The sequence below is a fragment of the Lycorma delicatula genome, chromosome 1 (genome assembly GCF_047948215.1).
Source record: "Lycorma delicatula isolate Av1 chromosome 1, ASM4794821v1, whole genome shotgun sequence".
NCBI classification, from domain to species: domain Eukaryota; kingdom Metazoa; phylum Arthropoda; class Insecta; order Hemiptera; family Fulgoridae; genus Lycorma; species Lycorma delicatula.
This window is the reverse complement of record NC_134455.1, coordinates 175,769,654-175,783,231: the sequence shown is the minus strand read 5'-3', so window position 1 is coordinate 175,783,231 and position 13,578 is coordinate 175,769,654. Positions and strand designations below refer to the sequence as shown.

At 34.6% G+C, this 13,578-nt stretch overlaps 1 protein-coding gene across 1 annotated transcript in view; it reads right to left on the bottom strand.

Moving 5' to 3' along the window:
* The window catches only part of LOC142325652 (TBC1 domain family member 14-like), a 97,655-nt gene that overhangs the window by 55,555 nt on the left and 28,522 nt on the right, over positions 1 to 13,578 (bottom strand). The gene's annotated exons all lie outside the window — the stretch shown is intronic.

The following is a 13,578-nucleotide window of genomic DNA, read 5'->3' as shown; positions in this document are numbered from 1 at the left end:
TTTAAAAATGAAATTTGATCATAAAATTCTCCTTTCAACCATGATATGTGATATAGAAAATGAAATGTGCATGCTGTCACAGTGTGAAAAATGTCCAGGCACTAATGACATACTAAGATTACTGCAGGAGAACTGGGATGATTTTGAACCTGAAATTATCTTCAAAGAGTAGATCTTCAAGAGAGTTTCTGTTGACCAATGTAAACTAACTACTCAAATTCTTCCATTTCAAGAGTACTGGGATAAACTTACTGAAAATTTAAATAATCTAAAAAGGCATTATTTTGTTAGAAAGAAACAAGCTAATTTCCTCAATATTAAAAACTAGAACTTGTTGAGGGTAAATGTATTGTAATGAGAGACTTCTCTCAAAATTTTCCTTTTCTGATACAGGATGAAGTCCAGTCAAATCACTGGTCAAAAACTTACGCTACAGTACATCCATTTCTCATATATTTTAAAAAAGAAGGGAAACTACAAAGCCAAGAAGCTACTGAGTGATTAGTGAGTACTTGAAGCACAATACCACATCATTCTTCTGCTTCCAAAATAAGTTATAAATAAAGTAAAAACACTGTTACCACAAGTTAAATAATTTTCTTTTCTAATCGCTCCACAGCCCAGTATAAAAAACAAAAATTTTTATAAATTTGTGCTACCATCAAGAAGATTTTGAAATCGCAGCTGAATGGCATTTTTTGCCTCATACGATGGAAAAAGGACCATGTGATGGTATTAGTAGAACTGTAAAATAGACTGTGACCAAAGCAAGTCTTCAAAGGACAGTCAATAATCAAATTCTTACATCTTCTGAAATGTACAATTACTGCAAAGACAATATTAAAAATATAACATTTATTTTCTGCTCTAATAAAGATGTTCAAGAGACTGAAGAATACCTCCTCAATTCTTATTATCAGGTAAATCACAACAGTCCCAGAAACAAGAACCTTTCACAGTTACGTTCTAACAAGTCAGAAATGTATTCTGAAAGTCCGAGCGATCTCTGAATCAGAGAACATTTACATTAGTATCAGTACACAAAGACATTAGTGTTTCTGATTGCTTTATAGATTTACCAAAGCCAAAATGTAAAAATTATGTCTGCTGTATATAAGATAGCAAGTGGTGGTTAGGTAAAGTCATTGAAGTCAAAATACATGAAAATGAAGAGGAATATCGAATACACTTTTTCCATCTGTAGGGTCCTGGTACTTCATTCAAGAAATCATTGAGGGATAATCAAAATCTGGAAAATATTTTAAACTCTCACACCTTCAGAGCTTTTTCTATCAACTACTGGAAGAGGACATAACATTACACCAAATATGAATGAGGACTTAACAGTTCTACTCAATAAAAAAAATGGCAGTAACATTAAGTTATGTTAGTTAAGTTTGTTATCAAAAAATGCAAGATTTATTCATAACATCCATTAGCAGGAGTATAATAAAATGAAAGTGAATTGAACAACTTGTTAATGTACTTTAATTGTTTATCATTTTGTAATTATTATTTATCAATCTGTATTTGACTATTTATCATTTTGTAATCGACTATTTATTATCAATTTATTCATTCTAATGAGTTTAGTTGTAATTTTAATAATCTGAAAAAAATACATAATATCAGTATTTTTGAATACGTTGTTTACAGTTAGAAGGAATGGTGTTTTTAATGATCTTGTTGACTTCGTTACTCGAACCCCTTCGAGTAACAAAATAAAGTCCATATGGTTTTAAAGTACTTACTGCTGTAAACATTTCAGATTTTTTGCAGTCTGTCCTACATGTGGTTTTTACAAGAGCATTTTCAAAATCTTACGATTTGGCGGTCATTTTTTTAATGAAGGACACTCAGTAACAGTCCAATTTACATTTCCAGAGTCCATTTAGGTACAAGTACTACTAGTATCTAAGACTTAAAAGGTTAAAAACAGTCCTGTTACCCTAACCCCTCCAATATTTATTTTGGGCCCAAACTTTAAAAAAATTACAATTTGTAAACATAACTTCAGTAAAACATTACAAGATTTGGTTATGTATCAAAATGAATTTTGAGTATACTAAGATGAAGTTCTACATTTACTTTAAAAAAAGCTATTTTTGTCCTCTGCATTATGTAAAAAAAAAATGCTGCAGCTCATGGAAAAAGTGATGAAAACGGCTGTTTTTACCTGTTGGTGAGTTAGAAAATAGTCTATTACTCAAGAAAAAGTTTCTAAAAATATAAAAAAATATTTTTTGGCTACTACAAAGTGGTTAGTTATCATATACTAAATACCATCAAAATAAAAAAATAGTGATGCACTGATCATTTGTTAAATTAAAGTCCACGAAAAACACATATGATGGTTGGTGGTACATCTAAAAAAAAAATCACCAACTTTAACCTTGTGAGGAGGCCTTGTTCAGCGCTGTCTGATGAGGATAGTTCTGAACAAAGAGTAAGTTTAAATGGTGATAAATCAAGTCACCAATATAGGAACATCAGATTTGTAGTTCTTCAAAATAAACAGGATGATAGTTCCATTCATATGGTTTTGCCTTTCCTGATTAATTAAGTTGTAATGGGTTCAAGCGATTCCTTGAAGAACATAAGGAAATTGCAACATGGATCGATTCTGATAGAAACATATAATGATGAGCAGTGTCGACTTCTTTTACAAATTACTAACATGGGTGGTATAAACACAAATGTGGTGGTGTCACAATCGTACACTAACAAATTTCAGTACAAGATGTAAACAGAAATATTATCATTAAACATTGGTGATTCAGTTGGTGAATTAAATGCTCCATTTACATTCAACAAGTTGTCACACATACTTAGAAACTCTAAGCGACACCTGCCCTGAACCTGACAACATTCTTCTCAGTACGTTCTCACACCTTTCCAATTCGGCACTATGACAACTATTGTGTATTTATAATGGTTTATTCACTGCACAAGTCTTCCCACCAGTCTGGTCAGAAGCTGTTGTTGCACCAGTACTCTGGTAAAAACAAAGCATGCCCCTCAAGCTACCGCCCTATCTCCTTAACAAGCATTTTATGCAAAATGATGGAGGGAATGGTGAACTAAGGTTTACATGGTACTTAAAGAGCCATGGAATTTTATCTCGCAACAGTATGGTTTCCACCAAGGAAGATCTTCCATTGACCATTTAGCATCACTGAAAGCAGCTATTCAAAACACTTTCCTATTCGCCCAGCACCTAGTCGCTATCTTCTTTGAAATCAACAAGGCGTACAACATGGCTTGGCGACATGGTATTCTAAACACCCTAAGAGAATGGGAAGTCAAGGGCAATATACTTGTATTTATTAGGGGTTTCTTAATGGACCAAACTTTCCGTGTTCATGTTGGAGATTCTTTATGAGGTAGTATTTGCATCTGTCGTTAATAGGAGAACCTATATGTTTGGTCTACCTAACATTACAAATGTATTTACTGCTGAAATGTATACTATCAATAAGGCTTTGAATAACATTAACCCAAAATATCATCATATTATTTCTTGTAGCAAATCATGTAGTGCAATCCAAGCTTTAGAAGATCTGTACTCTAGACATTGTATTGTCACCAAAATCTACATTGCAATCGCTGAAATAAATGGATGAGTTGAACCATCACAACACGCAAGTGAGTTTCTGTTGGATCCCTAGGTATGAAGGAATTGCAGGCAGTGACGTGCAGATTCTACTGCTACAAACATGTAATCAACCGTCCTTCACCACTCGTGTTACTACATGCAGTTTTATTAATTGTGTAAAACATGTTCTTCAAGCAAAATGGCAAGGTGACTGGACTGGTACAGTTGATAATAAACTCCGGCACGTTAAAGACACTGTTGCCATGGAACTCCTCAAGCAGATTTTGTCAAGAGGAAGTGGTCATTTGTCGATTGTGGTTAGGCCATACCAGAGTCACCCATGGGTATCTGATGTCCGCAGTAAACACACCAATATGCATACGATGCAACTGCCACTTGACTGTGCGTCACATCCTTCTAGACTGCATGTTATGTGGCCTTGTGTCGTAAATTTAAACTGCCCAGAACATTCGTTGAATCCTGGGCAGTGATAAAGAAGTTTTAGACCGGGTATTTTTATTTCTTCGATGTGTTAGAATTTTACATAGCATTTAATGTTGTTATTTTTCCTATTAATTGTTTTTATTTTATAATAGTTATGATAGGATAAATGTGGATGTAGTAGGAATTAGTGAGGTTCGGTGGGAAGAGGAAGTTGACTTTTGGTCAGGTGATTTTAGAATAATTAACTCAGCTTCAAATAATGGGCAGCCAGGAGTAGGTTTCATAATGAACAAGAAGATAGGGAAGAGAGTAGAGTATTTCAAAACGCATAGCGATAGAATCATTGTAATAAGGATAAAATCAAAACCTAAACCGACAACGATTGTTAACGTCTATATGCCTACAAACGCCCATGATGATGATGAGGTAGAGTGTGTATATGAAGAGATTGATGAAGCAATTAAACACGTAAAAGGAGATGAAAATTTAATAATAGTTGGAGATTGGAATGCAAGCATGGAAAAGGCAAGGAAGGAAATATAGTGGGTGAATACAGGCTGGGCAAAAGGAATGAAAGAGGGGACCGACTTATAGAGTTTTGCACGAAGTATAATTTAGTAATTGCCAACACCCAATTTAAAAATCACAATAGAAGAACATACAGTTGGAAAAAGCCAGGAGATACTACAAGGTATCAGATAGATTATATCATGGTTAAGCAAAGATTTAGAAATCAACTCGTTGACTGCAAAACTTACCCTGGAGCAGACATTGATAGCGACCATAATTTGGTGATAATGAAATGTAGATTGGGGTTTAAAAACATGAAGAAAAGGTGTCAGATGAATCGGTGGAATTTAGAGAAGCTTGAGGAAGAGGAGGTAAAGAAGATTTTTGAGGAGGACATCGCAAGAGGTATGAGTAAAAAAGATAAGGTAGAAAATGTAGAAGAAGAATGGGAGAATGTTAAAAAGGAAATTCTTAAATCAGCAGAAGCAAACTTAGGCGGAATAAAGAGAACTGGCAGAAACCCTTGGGTTTCAGACGATATATTGCAGCTGATGGATGAACTTAGAAAATATAAGAATGCTAGTGTGAAGAAAGTAAAAGGAACTATCGGCAATTAAGAAATGCTATAAACAGGAAGTGCAAACTAGCGAAAGAAGAGTGGATTAAAGAAAAGTGTTCAGAAGTGGAAAGAGAAATGAACATTGGTAAAATAGACGGAGCATACAGGAAAGTTAAGGAAAATTTTGGGGTACATAAATTAAAATCTAATAATGTGTTAAACAAAGATGGTACACCAATATATAATACGAAAGGTAAAGTCGATAGATGGGTGGAATATATTGAAGAGTTATACGGAGGAAATGAATTAGAAAATGGTGTTATAGAGGAAGAAGAGGAAGTTGAGGAGGATGAAATGGGAGAAACAATACTGAGATCTGAATTTAAGAGAGCATTAAAAGATTTAAACGGCAGAAAGGCTCCTGGAATAGACGGAATACCTGTAGAATTACTGCGCAGTGCAGGTGAGGAAGCGATTGATAGATTATACAAACTTGTGTGTAATACTTATGAAAAAGGGGAATTTCCATCAGACTTCAAAAAAAGTGTTATAGTAATGATACCAAAGAAAGGAGGGGCAGATAAATGTAAAGAATACAGAACAATTAGTTTAACTAGTCATGCATCAAAAATCTTAACTAGAATTCTATACAGAAGAATTGAGAGGAGAGTGGAGGAAGTGTTAGGAGAAGACCAATTTGGTTTCAGGAAAAGTATAGGAACAAGGGAAGCAATTTGAGGCCTCAGATTAATAGTAGAAGGAAGATTAAAGAAAAACAAACCAACATACTTTGCGTTTATAGACCTAGAAAAGGCATTCGATAACGTAGACTGGAATAAAATGTTCAGCATTTTAAAAAAATTAGGGTTCAAATACAGAGATAGAAGAACAATTGCTAACATGTACAGGAACCAAACAGCAACAGTAGCAATTGAAGAACATAAGAAAGAAGCCATAATAAGAAAGGGAGTCCGACAAGGATGTTCCCTATCTCCGTTACTTTTTAATCTTTACATGGAACTAGCAGTTAATGATGTTAAAGAACAATTTAGATTCGGAGTAACAGTACAAGGTGAAAAGATAACGATGCTACGATTTGCTGATGATACAGTAATTCTAGCCGAGAGTAAAAAGGATTTAGAAGAAACAATGAACGGCATAGATGAAGTCCTACACAAGAACTATTGCATGAAAATAAACAAGAACAAAACAAAACTAATGAAATGTAGTAGAAATAACAAAGACGGACCACTGAATGTGAAAATAGGAGGAGAAAAGGTTATGGAGGTAGAAGAATTTTGTTATTTGGGAAGTAGAATTACTAAAGATGGACGAAGCAGGAGCAATATAAAATGGCGAATAGCACAAGCGAAACGAGCCTTCAGTAAGAAATATAATTTGTTTACATCAAAAATTAATTTAAATGTCAGGAAAAGATTTTTGAAAGTGTATGTTTGGAGTGTCGCTTTATATGGAAAATTTTGTTTTGTGGACTTCTACTTTTATTTACTTTTACTTCTTTTGGTTTTCTTTATTTATTCCGTTTTTTATCCAATATTTTCTGATTTTGAAAACTTCAACAATGAAAATATAATGAATAATTCAATAATCAATGATAATAGTGCCATTAAATAAAACTTACTTCAATAGTTTAGTTTTCATTCAATTTTAAATATTAGGTTTAGCGGGTTTATTAAATAGATTGTGTTTTATTTTTTATACATTTATTTTGGATATTCTGAGAGTATTTTAATAAAGAACACATTATTTAAATTAAATTCCTCATATCTGATTATAAATTTTTATTAAAATCTTTTTTTAATAAATGTTATATTTTTAAGCTTGTTGACAATTACAAACAATAGTGTAATTTAGTATCTAAAACAATACAGTGTCCAAAAGAGAGCCATGGGATTTTAAATTAAATTTAATTTACATTTAGAATTACAAATGTATATGTGTATGAAACTAAATGTAAATGTATATGAAACTAAAAGGTCTACAGTTTTTTTTTACCTCTTTAATATTCTATACTCAATATGAGGACTGTTTACAGCCATACAGACATCAAACCAATAATTCACCTCATTTCATTTCACACTCTGACAAACATGTCTGCAACAATCATTTCTGCAGCCACTATTATTTTTTGATGCAGGTGGTCAAGTGACTGAATTTTTTAATTGGTATACAATGTCTTTTACATAGCCCCAAATGATGAGAGCTTCTTTGCCTATCTGATCTGCTAAGAACCTGTTGTTGAGTACAGTCCACCCAACCTCTGCATGATGTGAGGGGCTTCATCCTGTTGGAAAATTAGACCCTCTATAATTTCAATTGGCGGAAAACCAACTTTTTTTTAACATATCCAAGCACACTATGCCTGTAATAGTCCACCCATGGAAGAAAAATGGCCCAAAATTTGATTATGCATGATACCACACCAGACATTCACTTTCAGAAAGTTGCAAATAAATTCCACTGATATACGTGGATTTTCTGAGCCCCATACTCAACATTTGTGGGACAATTCCTGAACATGAAATATTGCTTCATCAGAAAATAAAATGTACTGCAGGCAGTTCTCATCAGCAGAAATCAAGTCTAAAGTGGTTGTTACAAATTGAACACTTTGTGGCTTATCTAAAGCCACAAATTCATTTCATGGAATAAAATAGCTGAAGTTGACAGGAAAGAAGTTTAAATTAATTGCAAACACCTCGAATAGTGCTTTTAGGAATGTTTAGTTGACGACTAATACTACAAACTGAATGCTTTGTACTTCATTGGAAAGACAGTCAATCTTTCCAACTCTTTCTGAGTTTTAGGCCTACCTGGTGAATGTCCTTTCAAAACACTAGTTTACAGTAATTGTTCACACCACTTACATACGCTTTTGTTCTACTACAGACTCACATATAATTTCTTGGCATATACAATAGTCTAGCACAGTCACTATCTGACAGAGATGTGTAAATTAAAACTTAAATATAACTAAAAGATAACACATTAAACACTATTGGGTGCTACAAAATAAAAACTATATTCATTCTTGAAATCCCAGTGTTCTTTTTTGGACACCAGGTATTGTGAGTGGAATATTGCTGGTCTCTTCAAAGCCACTAATGTTTTAGAAATAGAACTTAACATTCTTTGGAACACCATAGTTTCAAATTCCAAGTCATTTAACATATGAGGGCGGTTTTTTTTTTCAACCTCCGATGGGCTATAAAAAAAAGACACACTGACATAACAAAATGATTTTATTACAAACAGTTGAGTAGTATCTAACTTATTTTTCTACATAACTGCCAAAACGACTGAGACATTTGTCATATTGTGACAATACCTTTCTAATGCCCTCTTCAAAGAAGAGTGCCGTCAGTGAGGTAGGTAAGGTACGTCTTGACACCCTCCTGATGTTCTTCGTTGGTGGCAAAGTGTTCTGCCCAACCATGCCTTCAATTCTTGAAAGAGGTGAAAATCGCTAGGTGGCAGGTCTGAACTATATGGTGGATGGTCTAAAACTTCCCACTTGAATTATTTGAGGTCTTGTGCCATGTTGATACAGTGCAGTCATGCATTATCATGGATCAAAACCACACCTGGATGTGAGCATGCCTCTTCATTTGTTCTGGGTCACTCTGCGGAGGCAATGAGATTACAATAAATAACAACAAATTTCCTTTGTTACTATTGTCCTCTGCTCCATAAAGTCCATCAACAAGACACCTTTATGATCCCAAAAAACAGTAGCCATTGATTTCCTGTTGCTCAGTGTCTGAAACTTTTCAGCTTGTTTGGAGAAGTGTGCATCCACTGCTTAGACTGTTCTTTGGTTTCTGGATTGAGTTATTGGATTCAAGTCTCATCACCAGTAATTACAGACTTTAAAAATTCTTCCCCCTCATTATCGTAACATGTGAGAAACATTTAAGCTGCCATTCACTGCAATTTGTGATCATCACTCAAATTTTTTGGGACCCAATGTGCACAGTTTCCAGTATCCTACGTCCTTAGTCACAATTGTGTACAGAGACGACCTTGAAATTTCTAGGATTTCTGCAGAAAGTTCACTTATCGTAAACCTCCATTTATCATGAACAAAATCTTCAACGTACTCAACTAGGTGTACAGTAATGACAGAATTGCATCCTTGCCCACTTTCGTCATTGACGTCCACTCGCCCTTCTTTAAATTTCCTACACAATTCCTGTACACTAACATCACTTATAAAATTTTCACCGTAAACTAGGTTCATTCTGCAATGAATTTCAGCAGTGCTACATCCTTTTGCTTGCAGAAAATGTATCACTTCGCAACAATTGGCAGGAGCATCGATTGCAGCAGCCATATTCAATTGCCCATAGCTTGGTTCACACTAATGCAATGGAGCTGGCAATGGCAGAGGTTGTGGTGGGGGTGGGGGCACAATCACATGATGCACAGACCTGGCTCCTGTCTATCTCTCGTTTACTTAGATGCAAGATTGGAGGTTGAAAAAAAAAACAGCCCTCATACAATGATTTGAGATATCAAAGATGCTCTAAAATATTTATTTTCATGACAATTTCCACTCTCTGGGGACCTAATTTTTACTGTAGTACACATTCTAAATTAAGTAGAGTTGTAATAATGAATGATGAATCTGATAATGTTGCCTCCCTAACCTCATTGGCCTGAATTTAACCAGCATTCTATTGTTTTCTGCAATCATTCTTAGTTTGTCATCCACTGGAACATGTTTTATGCATTAAATTAGCATGTAAGGTTTAGTTTTTGAATATAACATGATCATATTGCTAATTATTATTGCAGATTCTAGCAAATGGCTGATTTTCACTCTGCACATTATAATTGAGACTGTTTATATAAAAAAAATTGCATCTTCATCATTAGATACCACAATTGTGTTTGATTTAGAAATGTGTCTGTCATCCTGAACAGCTTCTCATTGTTTTTTTATAGCAGTCTACATAACAGCTAAAATATTTATTAGATCATATAAAGCTAATAGAACTTGCAAAACTGCATATAAAAAGAAAGTGAGAAAATTTTCAAGATTTTGTAACTAAACATTTTTGTTTCAACAACAAACAACTGCAATGAGCTACCAAAATTTTAAATCCATATTTTTTAAATAAATCAGTTTCAATCACCTAACCTATATTTTTATCTGACTTAAGAATATTATACTTAAATTTCTAATTAACAATGCTAACAATTAAATCCCCATCAAATTCCAAAATACATCTGACTTGCACCAAAACAACCTGAGTATTTTACAATTGTGTAATCAATTTGGTATTAAATAAAATTAAAATTTAAAAAAAATAATTAATAGACAAATATGCAGTAGTGAAAAATAATTAATTAACACAAGAATTTTATTTCAGCCACTCATTTTCATAATAAACACTTTACTTTCCTGAAAATAAAAAACAATTACCTTTTTCCCTTCCACAACAATAAAAGGATTCTTAAACTTATGCACTCATTGAACTGAGACTTTTATAAATGAGTAACAATTTTACAAGATTTCTTTTAACAATATATGCGTTATATTGCAAAATAGAAGAAAGTCTACCACAATATTTTATTAGTTGATAACCAAAGATATAATAAAAAATATATAAAAGGAAAAATCTGTACATCTAAATGAGCCAATAAAACCGGACATTTTAGAAAATATAATAACTCTTTATTTATAAACTTAAAAAAACTTTTCCACAAATTGGCAGTTTTTTAACAGAATTTAGTTGTACGTTTACACATTTAAAGTTTTGAATACTACATCCTGAAGGTAACCACTGATTCACACACCTGTCGAGTCAAGTTTTAATGTTCTCCATTGCATATCATAACATCCACGGGAACTGTAGTAACTTCATGACAATATTTTTCTTACAGCTCTTCCCATTTCATGGGGATTGGTCACTAAATACTTACTTACAAATAGCCCCCCAAAAAAACGTGCATGTTATGAAATCCAGCACTCTCTGACCAAGGAGCATCTACATGTCTGCAGATAACATGTTACGGAAACAATCATTTAACTACATTCATTGATTGCCTAGCTGTGTGACTGGAAGACTCACCCTGTTGAAACCATACATGTGAACTGATTTCAACTTTCTTTGCTGTTTGAGAAGCCAATAAGTTTTCAATCATTTGACCATATCGCTCTGACATGATAGTAATAGGATTCCCATCACTCCCCCTCAGAGATAAGAGATAAGAACCAATTATTCCAGAGATTGCTTCCACATACTGTTGGTGACTTTAGTGCTGTTCAATAGTTCCTTGATTTATTTCATTAGTGTTATTTTTTGTCCAATAATGGTGTTTTTTTATTTGCATATTCATAAAAATGGAAATGTGATTCATCACTAATACATTGTGAATAATGTCTTCGTTAATGTTTATAAGATTCTAAAGGTGGAAGCAAGAATCACACAATTAAGTTGATCACTCATCCCAACTCTGTAGGAGAAGACACCTGCCTTGTGACGCTTCTGGTCACCCCCCCCCCCCCCCAACCGTTCATAGCCCTGATGGGCTTTAACAGGAGTTGTCTTTCGCCCTCTAACTTTTTACATGTCATAGTAATAAACCAGGCCTTGTTGGGATGCCACCAATGTAAATGCCTCAGTAGATATTTACATCAGTGATTTTTAAACTCAACTTTTGCCTTCGCTGTTGGCGTCGTCCAGACAGCTTGAATGTCCTACATTGTTGCCCTCTGAACTAGGCTAACCAAGCTAGCAGAAGCACAAACCCCACGCCTAGAGCCAATTTCTAGTAAATGTCTCGAAATTCAAGGCAAATTAACAACATACCACCAAAAATGTTGTTTGCAACAACAAAATTTAGTCCTAGTTCCCTTAGTGAACTCTACTTCAGTTCATACCCCTGACTTTGGGTTAATTTACGAACTCCGGTCTGGTCTACAAGGGATAGGCGGACAGACATCCGACTACTACTCAGCTCCGTCACAGAGTCTCGCGTGACATTTACTTTCTTCAACCACCGTTAAGACTCCGCTACACCCCACGGCTGCATGGGATCCATGCCCTTGGCAGTGCAGTCGCCATCCTGCCAACAGTTTCGTGTGCTTGTTCAACCAGCCCTCGTCAAAACGGCGCTACACCTCATGGCTGCATGGTAACTCATGCCCTCGGCAGTGCAGTCGCTGTTCCGCCGATTGCTAACATTCAAATAATCACCACAATTTCTATCTAACTGTGGCTCAATGCCAATACGCCTACCACCTCCAACCAATCAACTGCCCAAGCGGTCCCTAGCCACCCCAGGTACTATTTTACTATACCCCTTCAGCTCTCCTGCTCAGGGCGAGCAATAAAAGGAGGCCAGCCACAATTAAGTTGATCACTGTCTTTTAATTCCTGCAATACATGAATTTTATATGGATATGTGTAAATACTTATGGAGAATATATTAAACATTGATGTTTGACAAGCCAAATGAAACTGAATCATGTGGGGCTGTTTAGGGCTTTGTAGCAATGAAGCTATTACAGCATCTACAATTTAGACATATGTAACTTCCTTTACTAATCAGGAGGCTCCTAGATCAAAGCTTCTTCAAATTTTGCAACAAGACTTAATGGCATGGGTTGATGCCACCATACCATTTTGATGGTGGATATGGAAGTAGAGTTGAGATAACTGCTGTGCAGCCATAATACTATCACCATTTTATACAATGCTTTAATTTTATAAATGAACACTGTTCTGAAGTCAATGCTGCATCATAACTAAATGCTAGAGAAAAAGGGATTATTGCTACCGAACAAACCTTAATTTCCCCTGAAAAAAAAATATTTGATCAGCCATTTTAGTGGCTTGCTCATTAAATTCAACAAAACTTCAGGTCAAATTATGCAACATTAGCATGTAGCTGGGTGGGGTTGTCAAAGGTGTCTGGGTACCACCTTGAGAAAAGGAAATACATGACTTAACATTTATTTCAAAAAAGATAAATATTTGATAAGGAATACACTGAACCTTTCCTTGCCTGGTGACTTTCAATGAAAAACTTTTCTCTGGAAATGGGGAGTGTCCATCTATGAGAGGGCCAATCAGTTGAAAACTGATGATTCTGTTTTTTCCCCACAAAAAATAACTCTTTCAATAAGTGACTGATTAATGCCGAAAATCAAATTTATAGCCCATAAAGAAACAATTCAAAAATATTTGAACTCTGTAGAATAATTTATTTCAACAAAACAAATAAAAGCAGGATTACAAGTACACTCCTATAACAGAAATATCTTCATTTCCTAAATCTGTCTGAAATTAAGGTTAACCTGTGCTCTATGGTAAAATACAATATTGTATTGCAAGTAGTCCCAAAATGGCACAGATAGTTAGCACTTGCCTTCATATGAAAGAGGTACATATTTCATGGCCCGGGAAGATTATTATAATGCAATGCTCTTCTGTTCAGC